A 17,631-nucleotide genomic window follows, 5' to 3' on the forward strand; every position below is an offset into this window, starting at 1 on the left:
AAGAACGCTTATGCCTAGGTTCATGAAACTTCATAGGTATATTGATCATGACTCGCAGATGACCCCTATTGATTATCAGGTCACTAGGTCAAAGGTCAAGGTCACAGTGCCAAAAAACGTATTCACACAATGGCTGTCAAGGTCACGGTGAATCAACTTAGAAAAATGGTTTCCGGATGATAACTCAAGAATGCTTACGCCTAGGATCATGAAACTTCATAGGTACATTGATCATGACTCGCAGATGAAATAATGATGAAACTTGACAAGGATGTTTGTCTTGACAATATCTAGGTCAAGTTTGAATTTGGTAAAGATTGAATGAACTGACTCCTCTCAGGTGAGCGATCTAGGGCCATCTTGGCCCTCTTGTTCATTATATGGCTATAGTAAAACCTTGATAACATTCTAAAAGACACATTTATAGTCCAATCTACATGCAACTTGGTCAGAACATATGTTGTAATGATATCTTGGAAGAGTTTGAAAATTGTTCCGGTTGGTTGAAAAACATTACCACCAGGGTGCAGAGCATTTTTCCTTAAATGTCTATGGTAAAAACTTGATAACATTCTAAAAGTCTCATTTATAGTCCAAACTTCATGAAACTTGGTCAGAACATAATAATGTTGTAATGATATCTTGGGCGTGTTAAACAATGGTTATTGTCTGTTGAAAAAAATGGCCGCCAGGGGGCAGGTTTTTTTTTTTCCTTATATGGCTGTAGTAAAACCTTGTTAACACTCTAAAGGCCACATTATTGTCCGATCATCATGAAACGTGGTCAGAAGATTTGTCCCTATGATATCTTGGACTAGTTTGAAAATGAATCCATTTGCTTGAAAAACATGGCCACCAAGGGGCAGGGCATTTTTCCTTATGTTGCTATATATGGCTCTTGTAAAACCTTGTTAAAACTCTAGATGCCACATTTATTGTCCCATCATCATGAAACTTGTTCAGAAGATTTTTCCCAATGATATATTGGAAGAGTTTCAAAATGGTTGAGGTCTATAGAAAAACTTTGCCGTCAGGGGGCAAGGAATTTATCCTTATAGGAAAAATAGTTTTAGATTCGCAAATTTTGATAAGGTATGATACACAGGTGGAAGTAACGTACCTTGGATAGTATTTTTTTTAGGAGCTCAATATATTCAAATAAATATATTAAATCATGTTTAATGCGAAAAAAATTGACAAAGAGCCATTAAAAAATACCAACCCTCTGATATTGGAATCATAACAAGGTCATTAACTAGACTCTATTATAGACCTGTCTTCGCGAGCCGCAAAAATGTCAAAAATAGCTTTAATCCAAAGCATCCCTTGATCCTCCTATGGGTAATTGGACAACCTTTCCAAAAAAGTTAACTTCAAAAATATCTGTCCAGCCGTTAACGCACAGTCAGTCGAAAACCGAGCAATATTTCGAGTCCGTTTGTCAACCCGAATAAATCTTCTACAGACTTTCAAACAATATTTTTGACTTTTCTCCCCTTATTCGATAGTTTGCGTCCTATTCATTTAAAACAACGAGGCGTGTCACATAATGCATGCATATGCAACCACTTACCCCTAAAGACTAATTCCAAAACAATCAGAATGATAAGTATTTTTCATTTACTTACTTTTATTAAAACATAGTTGTTGTTGTTGATTGGATATTTATGTGCCTGGCTCTGTCAGTGTAATTCACCGGCAAGCCAGTTTCAAGAGCGATGGCTACTTTCGTTTTCAAGTAAATCAAATTTAGAGTTAAAACAGTTGTTGCAAAGAAAATAAATAACATTTTGGAATTAGTTTTTAGGGGTAAGTGGTTGCATATGCATGCATTATGTGACACGCCTCGTTGTTTTAAATGAATAGGACGCGAGCTATCGAATAAGGGGAGAAAAGTCAAAAATATTGTTTGAAAGTCTGTAGAAGATTTATTCGGGTGAAACAAACGGACTCGAAATATTGCTCGGTTTTCGACTGACTGTGAGTTAACGGCTGGACAGATATTTTTGAAGTTAACTTTTTTGGAAAGGTTGTCCAATTGCCCCTAGGAGGATCAAGGGGTGCTTTGGATTAAAGCTATTTTTGACATTTTTGCGGCCCGCGAAGACAGGTCTATAATAAAGTCTAGTTAATGACCTTGTTATGATTCCAATATCAGAGGGTGGGTATTTTTTTTTTCATGGCTCTTTGTCAATTTTTTTCTCATTAAACATGATTTTATATATTTATTTGAATATATTGGGCTCCTAAAAAAAAAAAACTATCCAAGGTACGTAACTTCCACCTGTGGTATGATATTGTGAGGAAACAGTATTACTGAAAATTTATCATGCTCTAAAATATTCATTATATGCATCTTCTGACGATTTAAAAACCTGAAAATTATATTAAAAATCTGAAAATGATAAAGGTTTGCAATGCGAAACCATTGAATAATTTGGAGAGTTTTGTTGTTGTCTTTATATTTTGTGATACTACAAAAATTGCTTATATGTAGTATAATATTCATCACTTATTGTATGATCGCGGATGGCCGAGTGGTCTAATTAAGCGATAGACTTTTACTCCAGGGGTCAGTGGTTCGAGCCCAATTGAGGGTTACTATTTTTTCTAAATCTTTAATTTTATTCTTCTTTTTTACTGGAGCTTTTTAGATCCAATGTTTATATTTATCAATATAAAGGATTTAATGACAAACTTCAATACATGCTAAAATCTGTGAAAAGAGATGTCCCTTTAACCAATGTGTTCATTAGTACAATTATGCAACCAAAATGCAATTCAATCCTTCAAATATTTAGCCAATAAGTATCATCTTAAATTTTTTTTCAATACATGCCAAAATCTGTGAAAATGCCCCTTTAATACATCTTTACATATTTTGTTCAAGGCAATAATGTAAAGAGTCACTGACCAAGACTTATTACTGTAACCAGCTTTTAGCAGAACCATTGCCCCTGGTGTACCTTAAAAAGCCTTGTTATTATTTGTGTGCAAGAGGACATTCATGTTCAAGTTTGCATACAACAATAAAGTACCTCTGTAATTGACCAGTCGCCAAAGTATCGCTCTGCCCACATTTTCGATCAGCCAATTAGATATCGATTTTTCACACACCCCTCAGCAACGCTTATCTGGCCGCCATTTTGTCCGACAAACAAAGCGTGTTGTATATATGGAATGGACGTAATTATTAAGAGTTTACTCAGATTTTATATAAAATGCATGATCATTACTGTTCGATCATTATTCAAAATTGTAGGTGCTATACATACTTTATAAAAGGTTATTATTTTATCTTTATTTCTTGAACATATGAACGAGTAATGAGAAAACAAACACAATAAATAGTTAAACCACACCAGGTGTGTGTTCTATAAAACGTGTTATACCGTTTGATGCACAATATTATTAAGCAGTTTGGGCAACATAATAATTGCCACACGTGCTTATTAATCTCAGCGTAATTGTCGATGATTAATAAATAACAGTATGTTGCGTGGATCTTAGAATGAAGGAACATTAAGGCATTGTTAGGTACTGTACACAAGAAAAGAAAACTATTTAATTACTTAAATGATTTCCAATTATATATTTATTGTGGATCATAAACAAGGGAAATCATTATAAATTGTTAACTTAAATATTGTTTTAACTAAAGTAAAAACAACAAAAAGGTGATTTCAACGCGGCTTAGCCAGCTTAAAGCGACTTCAAGTGTAAAATGTACTGCTTATAATGCAACAACAACATTTCTAATTCAACATATATTGATACGGGGAGAAATGTGAAAATTGCAATTAACATATTAGGGCCATCTTGTTATAAATAAGCAAATGCATTATATGCTAAATGTATTCAATTCGAATGTTTGTGAACAGCACCGTTATACCAACATTTCATTTTTTGATAGTGAAATGTAACAGGTTAGCATTAAACATAAATGAAATAAAATGCTTATTAGACTATCTTTTAATGAAACCACAAAATTAGGCCTGTATTAAATTATGGTTACAATCAAAATTTAATTTATATCTAAATAAAAAAAAATCGGTGTCTTTTTAAAAATAACACAATAAAACCAAGATCTAAACATTTTTAATGAACAAAAAACCCATCATGATATGGATATGTCATTTGCATTTAATAAAATTATTTTCAAAATTATATATGAATAGCCACCGGGTTCACTGTCAGACAGTTGAATACAAGTTCAAATTCAATATGAAATAAATGCTCATTTTTACAACGGATTTTTCATCAACTACCTATATAATATGTATAAGAAATGTTTCTGATAGTCAGTCTGCCGTTAACTCATTTATTTTGATAAATACGCCATTTCTCTCTAAAGTATTCATGATTGTATTAACGTTTTACAAAGCAGTTTAGTTTAGTGTGCGGCTTTAATAATTTATATTATAGAAAAGAGCATAATACATCATTACAAATATAGAATTTCCCTCACGTAATCCGCTATAATTGCGATCTGCCTGTCGGAGTTTTCTAATCACTAGACCACGTGACTATGTTGGCGGAGCGATCGATAATTTGGCGACTGGTCAATCGCAGCAGATATTAAACTGGAACTTAATGCATTTCTTTGGGATCATCAAGGGACATCAGTGACCAAGTCCCATAACCTGATCTGCAATTTAGCATATTCCCTTTAAATTCAGATGTTAACAATCTATATGTAAACTTGGCTGATTTTCTTTTTCCTTGTATGGTTACCAAGAGGCCATGTTTATGTTTTTAAATGTTTATCTATGTGTTTTTGTTAGGGATGCAAGAGGTTAACCAATTAACCGGTTAACCTACCGAATGACCAATTAACCGGTTACATTTTCGGCAAAAGGTCAACCTGGGAAAAAATTGATTGTGTTTTTTTTTCATCGAATAACTTGTATGTTTTTACTTTTTTCGCGTGACATACTGCCAAATTGCGCTGGCGACTAGTTAAAACAACATGCCGCACAGTCGAGGGTAATAAATAACGTGTCAACAAACACAGCAATAAAGCAATAAATCAATACCTTTATGACAACAAATAGGGTTAGTTTTGATAATTTGCACCGCTTTTTTAGTTTTGACTCGCGAAAATTTAACTAGTGAACTGCGGGGAGTGGGGGCTATTAGCGAAGACGTTATTGACACGTTTATCGAACTCGCGATAAAAAAACAGTGTAGACAATGCACGGCTTTTTGATGTTTTGTTTACCAATATCCAACACTGATTGCTCGTGAAAATACCGTGTTTTATAAGTAACATTTTTATCAGGAATGCATTCGTAGTTAAAATCTTGTCGAGTTAACATCGTATTTGTTTCTGAGAAAGTATTATCATTATTGTAAATTACGTCACCAACGATGCAACCCTTACCGTCTGAGGTATGGAAAAACTTCAGAAAATTGGCAGACAAGAGCACTGCATCTTGTCTGTTATGCAGTGCAACAATTCAACTGCTTGGCAGCACCTCAAATCTGCGAAATAATATATAATTTAAGCATCTGTCCGTTGATAACAACAAGGCCAGTCCGGATGTGGCAAAGCAAAAGACGTTACACCGGGTTTTTGGCCCTCGCCCTTCGTCGAGCGAGGCGATCAATCAGGCCCTTGCAAATTTCGAGGTCCAGGCATACGTGCCCATAAAAATCGTGGAACACGAGAGTTTTCGTCATCTGATGTAACTTCTGAATCCGCAGTACGAGTTCTAGAACAACCGTCAGGGCGCTCATTGACCAGCAGTATGATGACGCAAAGAAGTCTCTGCTGTCCAGTCTTCAGGGAAGCACGTCAGTCGCCCTCACAACTGACTCCTGGACATCCAATGCCACAGAGGCACAGTAACCGTACACAACATCAAAAAAGACTGGTCAATGGAGTCGCGCATACTAATGACCCGCGCCATGCCAGAGCGACACACCGGCGAAAACCTTGCTATTCGCCTTAAGGACTGTGTGGATGAGTTTGGTCTGATGGGACGTGTTGTAGCATGTGTTCACGACAATGTCAGAAATATGGACTTAGCCGGCCGTCTGTGTCCGGACTGGCAGGACCACCCGTGTTTCGCGCACACCCTTCAGTTGTGCGTGAAGCCGGTCATGGACACTCCGTCAGTAGCAGACGTGATGTCGAGAGCACGAAAGATCGTCGGCCAATTTCAGCATTCCACACCCATGACAGCAGAGCTGCGCTCGCGACGAGTTGTCATGCAACTTCTTGACCATGACCTAATTCAGGATGTTCCGACGCGCTGGAATTCGTCGCACAACAGGGAAGCGTGACAGGGATCTCCTGTCTGATTGATTTTCACTGTTTGTAGTGTATCACTGATTTATTCTGCAGACAGAACTAGGAACTGTATATAAAAAAGTAACTCATAATCTGAATGTGACTGCTTTATTTTACCCACATTTTAAAATGTAAAATGAACATTAAACGATAATAATTCGGCTACAGACACTAAAATGCAAATAACAAAATAATTGAAAATATGCAATTATCCAATAAAGAGAGATGAGGATTCATTGAAACACTTGACCCTCTTTACGTCAACCTAAAAGGAAAAAACATGTTTATATTAGGTCAATTTGAGCTTAAAAAATGGAAATATAATTAACAAAGAAACACACCATTGTGTGAGCGATATGACGCGAACATAATATAAGCGGCCCAATCAAAAATAAAATAATGACGCAAGCGATCTCAAATTAGAAATTACTTTCGTTTCTATAGAGCGGTTTGAGCAGTTTGACATTTTTATGTACTCTAACATTGAAACTACCTAACGCGTTTCAGTTAACCGGTTAATAACCAGTTACGGCAAAAGGTTAACCAGTTACTGATTTTTGTAACCTCTTGCATCCCTAGTTTTTGTTGTTTGACTAACCTAAACAGCAACTGGAAAACCTATCATAGCATAGTACATTATGTATAACGTAATAGGGAAATAGGGAGAGTATAAAACAGCGAACATGAGCAACAAATATATTAATTTTCAAGTATTCATTTTGAGTTGAATATTTACAAAGGGATAGACTTGTAAACATATGTTACCTGAAATATGTCAACATTACTCTTGATTTCAAATACTTTGTTCTACCAGCTGTTGCACTAATGATTATTAAAGGCAATTGCTAAACATGTGTTTGATGAAAATGTTTTATTTAGTCTGTTGTGTGGAAATGTCAACATTATTCATGTTTGAGAATTCCTTGAAAAGCACTCTTTGCTTACAAGCTCAATTCACATGTATACAGCTGACAGTTTAGAAAATGTGGATCAAATTAGTTATTTAATTAATAACATTAATACATTTAATTATTTTCTTCATCTACTAGAATAACTTGTCTAATTGATATAACCCTGTGGCAGCCATAATTTAAAGGCAGTCCACCCTAATATTTCAGCAGGTGCCTTTTGTGTACCAAGTCTTTGCCCCTTGTCTAAAAATGAAAAAATGCATTTCCATAGTTATCTTTGGTTTTTCGCTGTTCTGCATGGTCAATTAAATTATTGTCCATTTATCATCATAATATACTGGCCCCTATAGCAACACAGTACACAACCCATTAGCTTGTAATCATGTCATTAATAATCAGAGATGGAGATAGCACCTAGAAGATGACTTTTGAATGATGGCAATATGATCAGGCAAGCTTCATTAAAATACAAACACATTTTAAACATGATAATAAATATGCATGCTATATTTGTTAATATAAAAGCCAAATTTACAATAACTTATATATCAGGTAAAATATCATATTTGTATTCCAGTATTGTTTTTATGCCCCCAGATCGAAAGATCGGGGGTATATTGTTTTTGGCCTGTCTGGCTGTCATTGTGTCATTGTATGTGTGTGTCACAAAACTTTAACCTTGGTTAAACTTTTATAACTTTTGCAATACAGTCCAACCCCTACTTCCGGTCACCCCTCATCGTAGGCCCGTGTAGGCGGGCGGTCTGTGCCGCGACCGTCGATAAACACTATATAATGCATCCCTCTTAAGCGGTTACCCCGTTTCTCCGGCCAGCGGCCAGCAATTTTTCATCCCAAATGTTAAATTTCCCCCATATGAGTGGTCTCGCGTGAGTAAGTCAGTCATGTACATTGGCAAAATTACACCGACGCAACGGCGATAAAATCAATACTTACTTTCAGCCTGCGGTTTAGGCTCTGCAGTACTGAAGCGTGATGTGTGATAAACATTTTGACAGCCAGTTTGCAAATTGCAATTAATTAGCGGCCGATTATCGGGTTATCGGATTAAAAGCAATATGGGACCGTTTGATCTTTTTGTTTCCGCATGTGCGAATATCACCTATTATTACTGGAAAAGAGATTATTAATTTATAATTTATTATTTGTAGTTGTTGAATCATACTATTTCAATCACACATTATGACAATTATCGGCCAATTAAAAGTTAAAAAGAACAACGAAACTTTTTGCCGAAATCAACTGATCTGCATGTTCTCTGTGCTACAAAGTTTTCATAAAAAAATCAATACATGCACGCTTTTCACATGACATTGTACATTGGTGCATAATTTTCGCGCGCTTTTGTCGGGACAAAGGAAATAAATGAGGACTTTTTTGATGCTAGAATTTGTAAACGTCTCGTTAACATAAAACAATCGGGAGTGTGTTTAGGATTACAAATTATTACAGTATTTTCATTTGGGAATTAAACAAAGCATTTATATTTGTTTAATATTTACAATGATTTCAATATATTAATTTTGATAAAACCCTTTACGCGGCGAAAAATGTTTTCATAATTTATGCATGAAAAGCACAATTGCCATTAGGATTACACCTGGTTGCTATTACCAGTCTCTTTAGTAACTTGCCACGATTTTATTGTGGAGGAGATCACTGTCAGGACCAATTCGTGCGGTAGGTATTACAAAGCCATAAAACTGCAATAAACGAATTAAATTATTGATTTACAGTGACACTGGAGTTATTCATGCATAACTGATTCACAACTGTTCCCATCTTAAGTGCATTGGGGCCATACATCGCGCATTGTGTAAACAATGAGTCATGAGAATGAATCTTTTTCACTGACTTGATTCTGATGATGATGATATTGATGATGATTAGAAAGATGAATATTATTTATTATTTTTGAATGAAAATTTTGATTTATAGCTGATTTTAGAAAGGAAGAAATAAATTATTTTAAGTCAATACATTGTTTAGTATATGTACACATATTTACCATTTAGTTTATACAATAATTGAACAGTTTGCCATGCACTCATCAACTCCAGACTACCTATGACCTAACCCCGTCTTGACTGGCTGCTTAAGAGGGGTTGGACTGTATTGAAGATAGCAACTTCATATTTGGCATGCATGTGTATCTCATGGTGCTGCACATTTTGAGTGGTGAAAAGTCAAGGTCAAGGTCATCCTTCAAGGCCAAAGGTCAAATATCATTGTATTTTTCGTTCCTAAAACTTTAACCTTCGATAAAGTTTGGTCATAACTTTTTATGTTCCCCACCCACTATAGTGGGGGACATATTGTTTTTGCCCTGTCTGTTGGTCCGTTAGTAAGTTGGTTTGCGCCAACTTTAACATTTGCAATAACTTTTGCAATATTGAAGATATCAACTTGATATTTGTATATCATATGTATCTCATGGAGCTGCACATTTTGAGTGGTGAAAGCTCAAGGTCAAGGTATCCTTCAAGGTCAAAGGTCAAATATATGTGGCCTAAAACGCTAATTTTATGAATACTTTTGCAATATTGAAGATAGCAACTTGATATTTGGCATGCATGTGTATCTCATGGAGCCGCACATTTTGAGTGGTGAAAGGTCAAGGACATCCTTCAAGGTCAAAGGTTAAAAAAAAAGCGGTGCAGAAGGGGACATAGTGTTTCTGACAAACACATTTCTTTTTGAATATTGAAGATAGCAACTTGATATTTGGCATGAATGTGTATCTCATGGAGCTGCACATTTTGAGTGGCTAAAGGTCAAGGTCAAGGTCATCGTTCAATCTCGAAGGTCAAATTTATGGCTTCAAAGTGTCCCAATAGGGAGCATTGTGTTTCTGACAAACACATCTCTTGTTCATTTTGAAAAAATGGAATTAACTATTCAATTTGACTTTCCTAAATGTCAGGGGGATTGCAGCAGTTAACCTTATATTGCTGAGTAGAAAACTATGAAGCCAAAGATCATATTACAAAATAATATCTTGATACAAATTCATTAAAATTGTTCTTTATTAAAGCATCATGGTCTGCACAATTTTCCTTATATGGCTTTACATGAAATTTCTTTTTATGCCTCCGGATCCAATGATCGTGTGTATATTGTTTTTGGGCTGTCTGGCTGTCATTCTGTGGAAAACTTTAACCTTCGTTAAACTTTTACAATAATGAATAACTGTTGCAATATTGAAGATAGCAACTTGATATTTGGCATGCATGTTTATCTCATGGAGCTGCACACTTTAAGTGTGGAAAGGTCAAGGTCATCCTTCAAGGTCAAAGGTCAAATACATGGCTTCAAAGCGGCGCGATAGGGGCATTGTGTTTCTGACAAACACATCTCTTGTTCAAAACTGCTGTCCAGATTTCAGAATAATTATAGTTAAAAAATTCCATGAGTGACCTTCTATTTGATGAAAGTAACTTTGATTGAGTGCACTGTAATCAACTTATTCTGGTGAAAAGTTTGTTTTGTCTTGTTATTCAATATCCTTGTGCCAAAGCCATATTTTGGGTATTTATTATTAGTTATTTATGACCTGTAGGAGGTCATATAGTGATCGGATTGTCTGTCCGTCTGTCTGTCCGTCACACTTCGCGTTTAGGTTTCGAATAAACTCGTAACTTCTATGTTGGTTAAGATAGAAACTTTTGGCATGCATGTGTATATGAACAAGGCCTTTCCACATGCACACAAATTTTGACCCCTGTGACATTGACCTTGAACTTAGCGTCCGTGTTTAGGTTTCGAAATCTGCGTTTAGGTTTTGAAAAATTCTCATAACTTCTATCAAAACGTTTATAGGAGGTATATGTCATGCTATGGTGACAGCTCTTGTTTTTAAATTTAATTATTCAATACAGGTGATTGGATACTTGTATTTCTGTGATTGAAAACAAAGTTTTTTGCCGTATTTACAATCACCGCACCTTCTGTGATGTTGTAACATATAAGATAAGAATAAAATTAAACCAAGATACTTTTCCAATACCTACCAGGCCCTATTTTCCACTGGCATCACAAATCACAACTTATTTCCTCATTAACATGTCTACCTTATATACTGTGCTTTCTGTACTCATTGTTGTTTCTTGCACCTTATTTCAATACTTTTTTTAAACAAGCTTATAACATGTATATGGTGTACAGACAGATAATCTATAATTTCATGTATGTAATCATTGTAACAGGACCTTGTATACATGTAATTGACTTTATTGGTATTTATATTAAGATATAGGAAACTTTGAACCTACTTTTGTTTATTAACTTTAAAATATTCATCTAAACATATTAATTTCAAGGAATGTGTTACATCTGTGAAACACACCAATCAATAAAAGCTTATATAGTGCATTTTTAAATTATTAAATTATTGAGTTTAGAAAAAAACATTAGTTTTAAATTCATGTGTAACATGCATGACATTTTGAGAGTGTTTTGCAATTCTGGTGAAATATTTAGTGATTTCGATTGCATAGTGTTTGTAAAAGAAGTATGCCAAATACAAAATTAAAAAGAAAATCATACATGATTTGAAATAGTTTTATTTTTCGTTGTCAGGCAGGTCATCACACTGTTTAAGGTGCTCAGTCATAAACAGGGATCATATTTTTGTCGATTTTGTCGGTCCTAGACTGATTGAGGTCATGAAAGACCGATTGAAAATCCCAAACAGTCGGTCTGATTCTGTTTGCTAAAATTCCCATGTCATGAAATCGATTACACAGTGCACACCCTTATTACATTCTTATCTTGATTAGGTGTGATAAACCATTCGCTGCAGTCTCTAAACCGGTCAGGACCAGATTATTGCACGTCAGCCTACTAGTATAAGAGTATGGCCCCAAGCAGCGAAGATTCGCGCGGCTGTGTATTAGTCACGCGTGAATAACCCCGTGTCAATATCAATCGATTATTTCACTGGCTTATACCTAGCACAATCAATCCATAAGGTGTACTTGTCCAGGATAAAATCGTTGACAGTTACTTCAGAGATACAAACCTCGATGTTATCCTCGTGGAAATTGTGCATTTCATGCATGATACAGTAAACTGTCATGTAAACAAAGAAGTAACAAATGTTCCTCAGAGGGCCTTCTACCATATGTGATCATATGGCTCCACTTCATTCCAAAATTAATAGCAAAAAGAAGAATATGTCTACATTTTGTGTTTTTTTAGCTCACCTGAGCATAATGAGCTATTGTGATCGCCTTTTGTCCGTTGTTCGTTGTGCGTCAGTCGTCAACATTGGCCTTGGCAACACTCTAGAGGCCACATTTATTGTCCGATCTTCATGAAACTTGGTCAGAATATTTGTCCCAATGATACCTCGACCGAGTTTTAAACTGGGTCATGCTGGGTCAAATACTAGGTCACTTGGTCAAAAAAGAAAAACCTTGTAAACACTGTAGAAGTCACATTTGATGCCCAATCTTCATGTTACTTTGTCAAAATGTTGGTTGAGTTAAAAAATGGTTTTGGTCCATTGGAAAACATGGCGGCCAGGTGGCGGGGCAGTATTCCTTATATGGCTATAGAGAAACCTTGTGAACACTCTAGAAGTCACAATTTTTGAGCAATCATCATGAAACTTGGTTAAAACATTGGTTTAATTGATATCTCGGACAAGTTCGAAAATGGTCCAGATCGTTGAAAAATCATGGCCGCCAGGGGGCGGGGCAGTTTTCTCTATATGTATATAGTGAAAACATGTGAACGCTCTAGAAGTCACATTTTTGTTCCAATCTTCATGAAATTTGGTCAGAACATTTGGTTCCTGGATACGACGGTTGAGTTTGAAAATGGTTCGGATCGGTAAAAAAACATGGCCGCCAGGGAGCAGGGTAGTTTTGCTTATATGGCAATAGTTAAACCTTGTTAACACTCTGGGAGTCACATTTATTGTCCAATCTTCATGAAACTTGGTCTGAACATTTGTTTTTATGACAGCTAGGCTGAGTTTGAAAATAGTTTGGTCTGTTGAAAAATATGGCCGCCAGGGGGCGGGGCAGCTTTGCTTATATGGCTTTAGTGAAACCTTGTTAACACTCTAGAAGTAACATTCATAGCCCAATCTTCATGGAACTTGGTCCGAAGATTTGTTGTATTGATAGCTTGGCTGTGTTAGAAAATGGTTACAGTATGTTGAAAAACATGGCCGCCAGGGTAGCGGCAGTATTCATAATATGACTATATTAAAACCATGTTAACACTCTAGTTGTCATGCGGATGTTGGTGCACAATGATGATGATGATGATGATGATGATGATGATGATGATGATGATGATGATGATGATGATGATGATGATGATGATTATGATGATACTAAGGTAATGGATTCAGAAACATTAACCACAACCCAAATATCTAAATATAATTATTGCATTACTCAAATTAATTATTGCCATTACTTATGATTGTTATCTATATCTTTGCAGAAATTTTACATAGTGGTAAAACCAATAAAACAACAAGAAGTGTTACATATGAATCTAATTTGACTTTTCATTCACTTATCATAGGCTACTCTCTATAAAACTCATTTATACCTGTGCTTGCATTGTTGCCAGGTGGAAATTGTGTAACACTCCTGGAAATAGACCCCAATTAACTGGACACTTTCATCAAAGACCTTTGTGTTGATGTCAGATGGAAACCATTCTTAAGTTTAGATATATAAGACATTACAACTTGAAATGTTTTACCCCTACAACTTTCAGTTAGTAAATAGTGTGTGTGTGATTATGAGAGATTTGTGATTTTAGCAGGTTTTATTGTTGTTTCAATTGGAAATATCAATGCAAGGTGCGTCCTAAAATTGTTCCAGTTGTTTAAAAACACTTTGTCAAAAATGTGAAAAATTTGGTAGTAAAAAAACAACAACTTATCACATCTTTTAAGAAGCACTAACAGCTGTTTAAAGAAAAGTTGATTTGCATTTGTTTTTGCAAAAATAATGTATTTATGCTACAGATTTTTTGTGCATTTAAATTACAAAAAGTTTGATAGTTGTTTTGATATGATACATTTTCAAATGTCTTGTGTGTGTTTACTTCTATATTTGCACACATTTATAACTATAAGAAAGATCAAGTGATGTTTTGTTCTATAAAAGAAGATCAATATTGAATTTCTAGTAGCTGTACATATTCTCATACTCATTTACTTTTTTATAACTGACTGATATATGATAACAATTCAACATATTTTATTTAATAATGCAAAAACTATTTAACAAAAACACAATCTCTTGAACAAATACGGTTGTTTTCAGTATCTATAAGTGTTCTTGCTAAACAGATTGTAAACAGTCATTCCTTATAAGATGCTGAGATGCTTATCTCATGATCTCAAATTTGGACAACAATTTGTTGAAAAATGTACTTCCATTTTATTTTGCTGATGCTCATTATTAAATTACTGTCCTCATATTACTTTTGTCCAAAATAATAGCTTTGTCGCAACGGGCAACAAATGTCTATTTGAAAAAAAAACACACACACACAAAACTACTGATAGCGCATATATATTATATATATCTGCCTAAACAGCAAACCTTTTCTTTTCACAAAACAATGTTTGTTAACAACTCTTGTTTCTGGATACGACGGTTGAGTTCAAAAATGGTTTTGATCCATCTAGTAACATGACTGCCAGGGGGGGGGGGGGGGGGGGGGGGGGGGGGGGGCATTTTCCTTATATTTATATACTGAAAAAGTCTGTGAACACTCTAAAAATCACATTTTTGGGAAATTATCATGCAACTTGGTCAAAACATTGGTTTTATTGATATGTCGGATGAGTTTGAAAATGGTCGTGATCAGTGGAAAAACATTGCCGCCAGGGGATGGGGCAGTTTTCTCTATATGTTTTTAAGAAGCATTTTTCTTATATATATATTTTTTTTAAATCTGGGTATTAAAAACATGGCCGCCAGGGTGGGTGGGGTAATTTTCTATATAGGCCTATTGTGAATACTTTGGAACACCTTATTTTTAAAGTCAATCTTGTCATACTAATAACTTAAAATATTTGCCGAAGAGTTTTAATCTTTGTTTCTTTCCCTCTAAGTCTCTCAGGTGAGCGACCCAGGGCCCTTTGGGGCCTCTTGTTTCTAATATTATTTTTTAATTGTCCCTTACCGGTGATACAGAAGGGGACTTATTGTTTGTGCTCCGTCTGTCTGTCTGTCAGTACGTCACACTTTTCTGGATCCTGCGATAACTTTAAAAGTTCTACATATTTTTTCATGAAACTTGAAAAATGGATAGATGACAATATGGAGATTTAAGCACGTCATTTCATTTTGTTCCTACGTCAAGAATTCTGGTTGCTATGGCAACAAATATTTTTTTTAAATACTGACAATGGTGAATTTTAAAATGTGAATGTGAAATAAGGTTGTGTATATTTGACATATTTTACTAAGTTCTAGCCTAGAACTTCTAGGCCAAATTTTCACAAAAATGTACACAAATGTTCCTTTGTTGGTCTTCTACCAAGCATGTGCACATGGTCCCATGCACTTCTCTGCACAATAGCGCTTACATAGCTTTCAATACATAAACCTCCATGTATTAATTTTTTTCAAAGTTGGTCAGATTTGTAAATGGTTTCTGACTAGTGCAGTGGTCGGTACACACGCTTTTCACCTAGGGGACGCAGGTTCAATTTCCTTTAGCATGTGAGTTTGGTTTGTGGTCACCTTACAGCTGATACTCTGGCTTCCCCTCACAACACAAGGCCACTTCAAAATTGAAAATATTTTTGTAACAACTTAAACATGTAGCTTGAAATTACAGCTACATGTATAATTCAAAATTCGTTCCAACTTTTTGTGAATTTAGTAAGTTAATAACTAAGGTACTTTACATATATCTTAAGTTCTTGGCCAATCTTCATGAAAATGTACAGTAATATTCCTTGGAAGGTCCTCTTCCAAACATGAAAGAATGGTTTTAATTTAAGTTATTATGGCTATATATTTTTTATGCTTCCCCAAAATTTATTTTGGGGGGAGCATATAGTCGCTGCTTTGTCTGTCTGTCCGTGCACAATATTTGTCCGGGCTATTTCTCAGCAACTAATGACCGGAATTCAATGAAACTTTATGGGAAGCTTCACTACCAAGAGGAGATGTGCATATCAGCGGGTTCTGTTGGGATGATTTTTCACAGAGTTATGGCCCTTTGAAATTTTCTATAAAAATTTTCTTGTCCCCTCCCCAACTACTGTGCCATCAAGACGTTACCTTTTATCTGAATATATAGTGCCATATTGTGACCAAAAAAAAACTTTGGGGAGCATCACCCTTCTCTGACGGTTTCTTGTTATAATTTGACAAAAATGGTTATAAGGACGGTTGTCCTCTGAATTTTTTTTGAAAAGGTTCTGCTCCCTTGCACAAAATGGTCATAAGGGTTAATAAAATAATTTCATTTAAGTTGTTTGTATTTGACATATTTTTAGCTCAACTGAGCACAATGTGCTCATGGTGAGCTATTGGGATTGCCTTTTGTCCGTCGTGTGTCAGTCGGTGTAAACATTTGCCTTGTTAAAACTCTATAAGAGACCACATTTATTTTCCGATCTTCATGAAACTTGGTCAAAATATTTGTCCCAATGATATTTTGGATTAGTTAACAAAAATGGTTCCAGTATGTTGGAAAGCATGGCTGCCAGGGGTCTGGCATTTTTTCTTATATGGCTGTAGTAAACACTCTAAAAGTTACATTAATAGTTCTAATGATACCGCACAGAACTGGTCAGTGTCTGTGTATCTTAGATGAGTAACTTTGGGCTTTTGAGGCCCTCTTGTTTGAAGTCCTTTTCCAATCCACATGAAAATGTTCACAAATGTTTTTTAGAGGGTCCCCTACCAAAATATATGCATATTGTTATGCTGTGTTAATATATCTTAATGCTATTCTAATCTTATACCCTCATTGGCACCATAAAAATTGGGCTTTATTATGCCCCCCTACGAAGAAGAGGGGGTATAATGTTTTGCTGGATATTTGTTGGTCTGTCTGTCGGTCTGTCTGTAGACCAGTTCGTTTCCGACCAATAACTAGTCAACGTATTGACCGACTGGCTTGATATTTCACATGTGCATTGGACTTGGACAGTAGATGACCCCTATTGAAATTGGGGTTACCAAATCAAAGGTCAAGGTCTTTGTCACAATAAGTGTGAATATCGTTCCTGATCAATAACTCATCAATGAAGTGACTGATTGGCTTGATACTTCACATGTGCATTGGTCTTGGACAGTAGATGAGCCCTGTTGGAATTGGGGTCACTAAATCAAAAGTCAAGGTCACTGTCACAATAAGTGTGAAAATCCTTTCTGATCAATAACTCATCAACAAATTGACCGATTG

The 17,631-nt window shown here is 35.5% G+C and overlaps 1 protein-coding gene across 4 annotated transcripts in view; it reads left to right on the plus strand.

Moving 5' to 3' along the window:
• The window catches only part of LOC127877661 (Golgi membrane protein 1-like), a 61,447-nt gene that overhangs the window by 37,400 nt on the left and 6,416 nt on the right, over positions 1 to 17,631 (plus strand). The gene's annotated exons all lie outside the window — the stretch shown is intronic.

Source organism: Dreissena polymorpha, chromosome 4 (genome assembly GCF_020536995.1).
Source record: "Dreissena polymorpha isolate Duluth1 chromosome 4, UMN_Dpol_1.0, whole genome shotgun sequence".
NCBI classification, from domain to species: Eukaryota; Metazoa; Mollusca; class Bivalvia; order Myida; family Dreissenidae; genus Dreissena; species Dreissena polymorpha.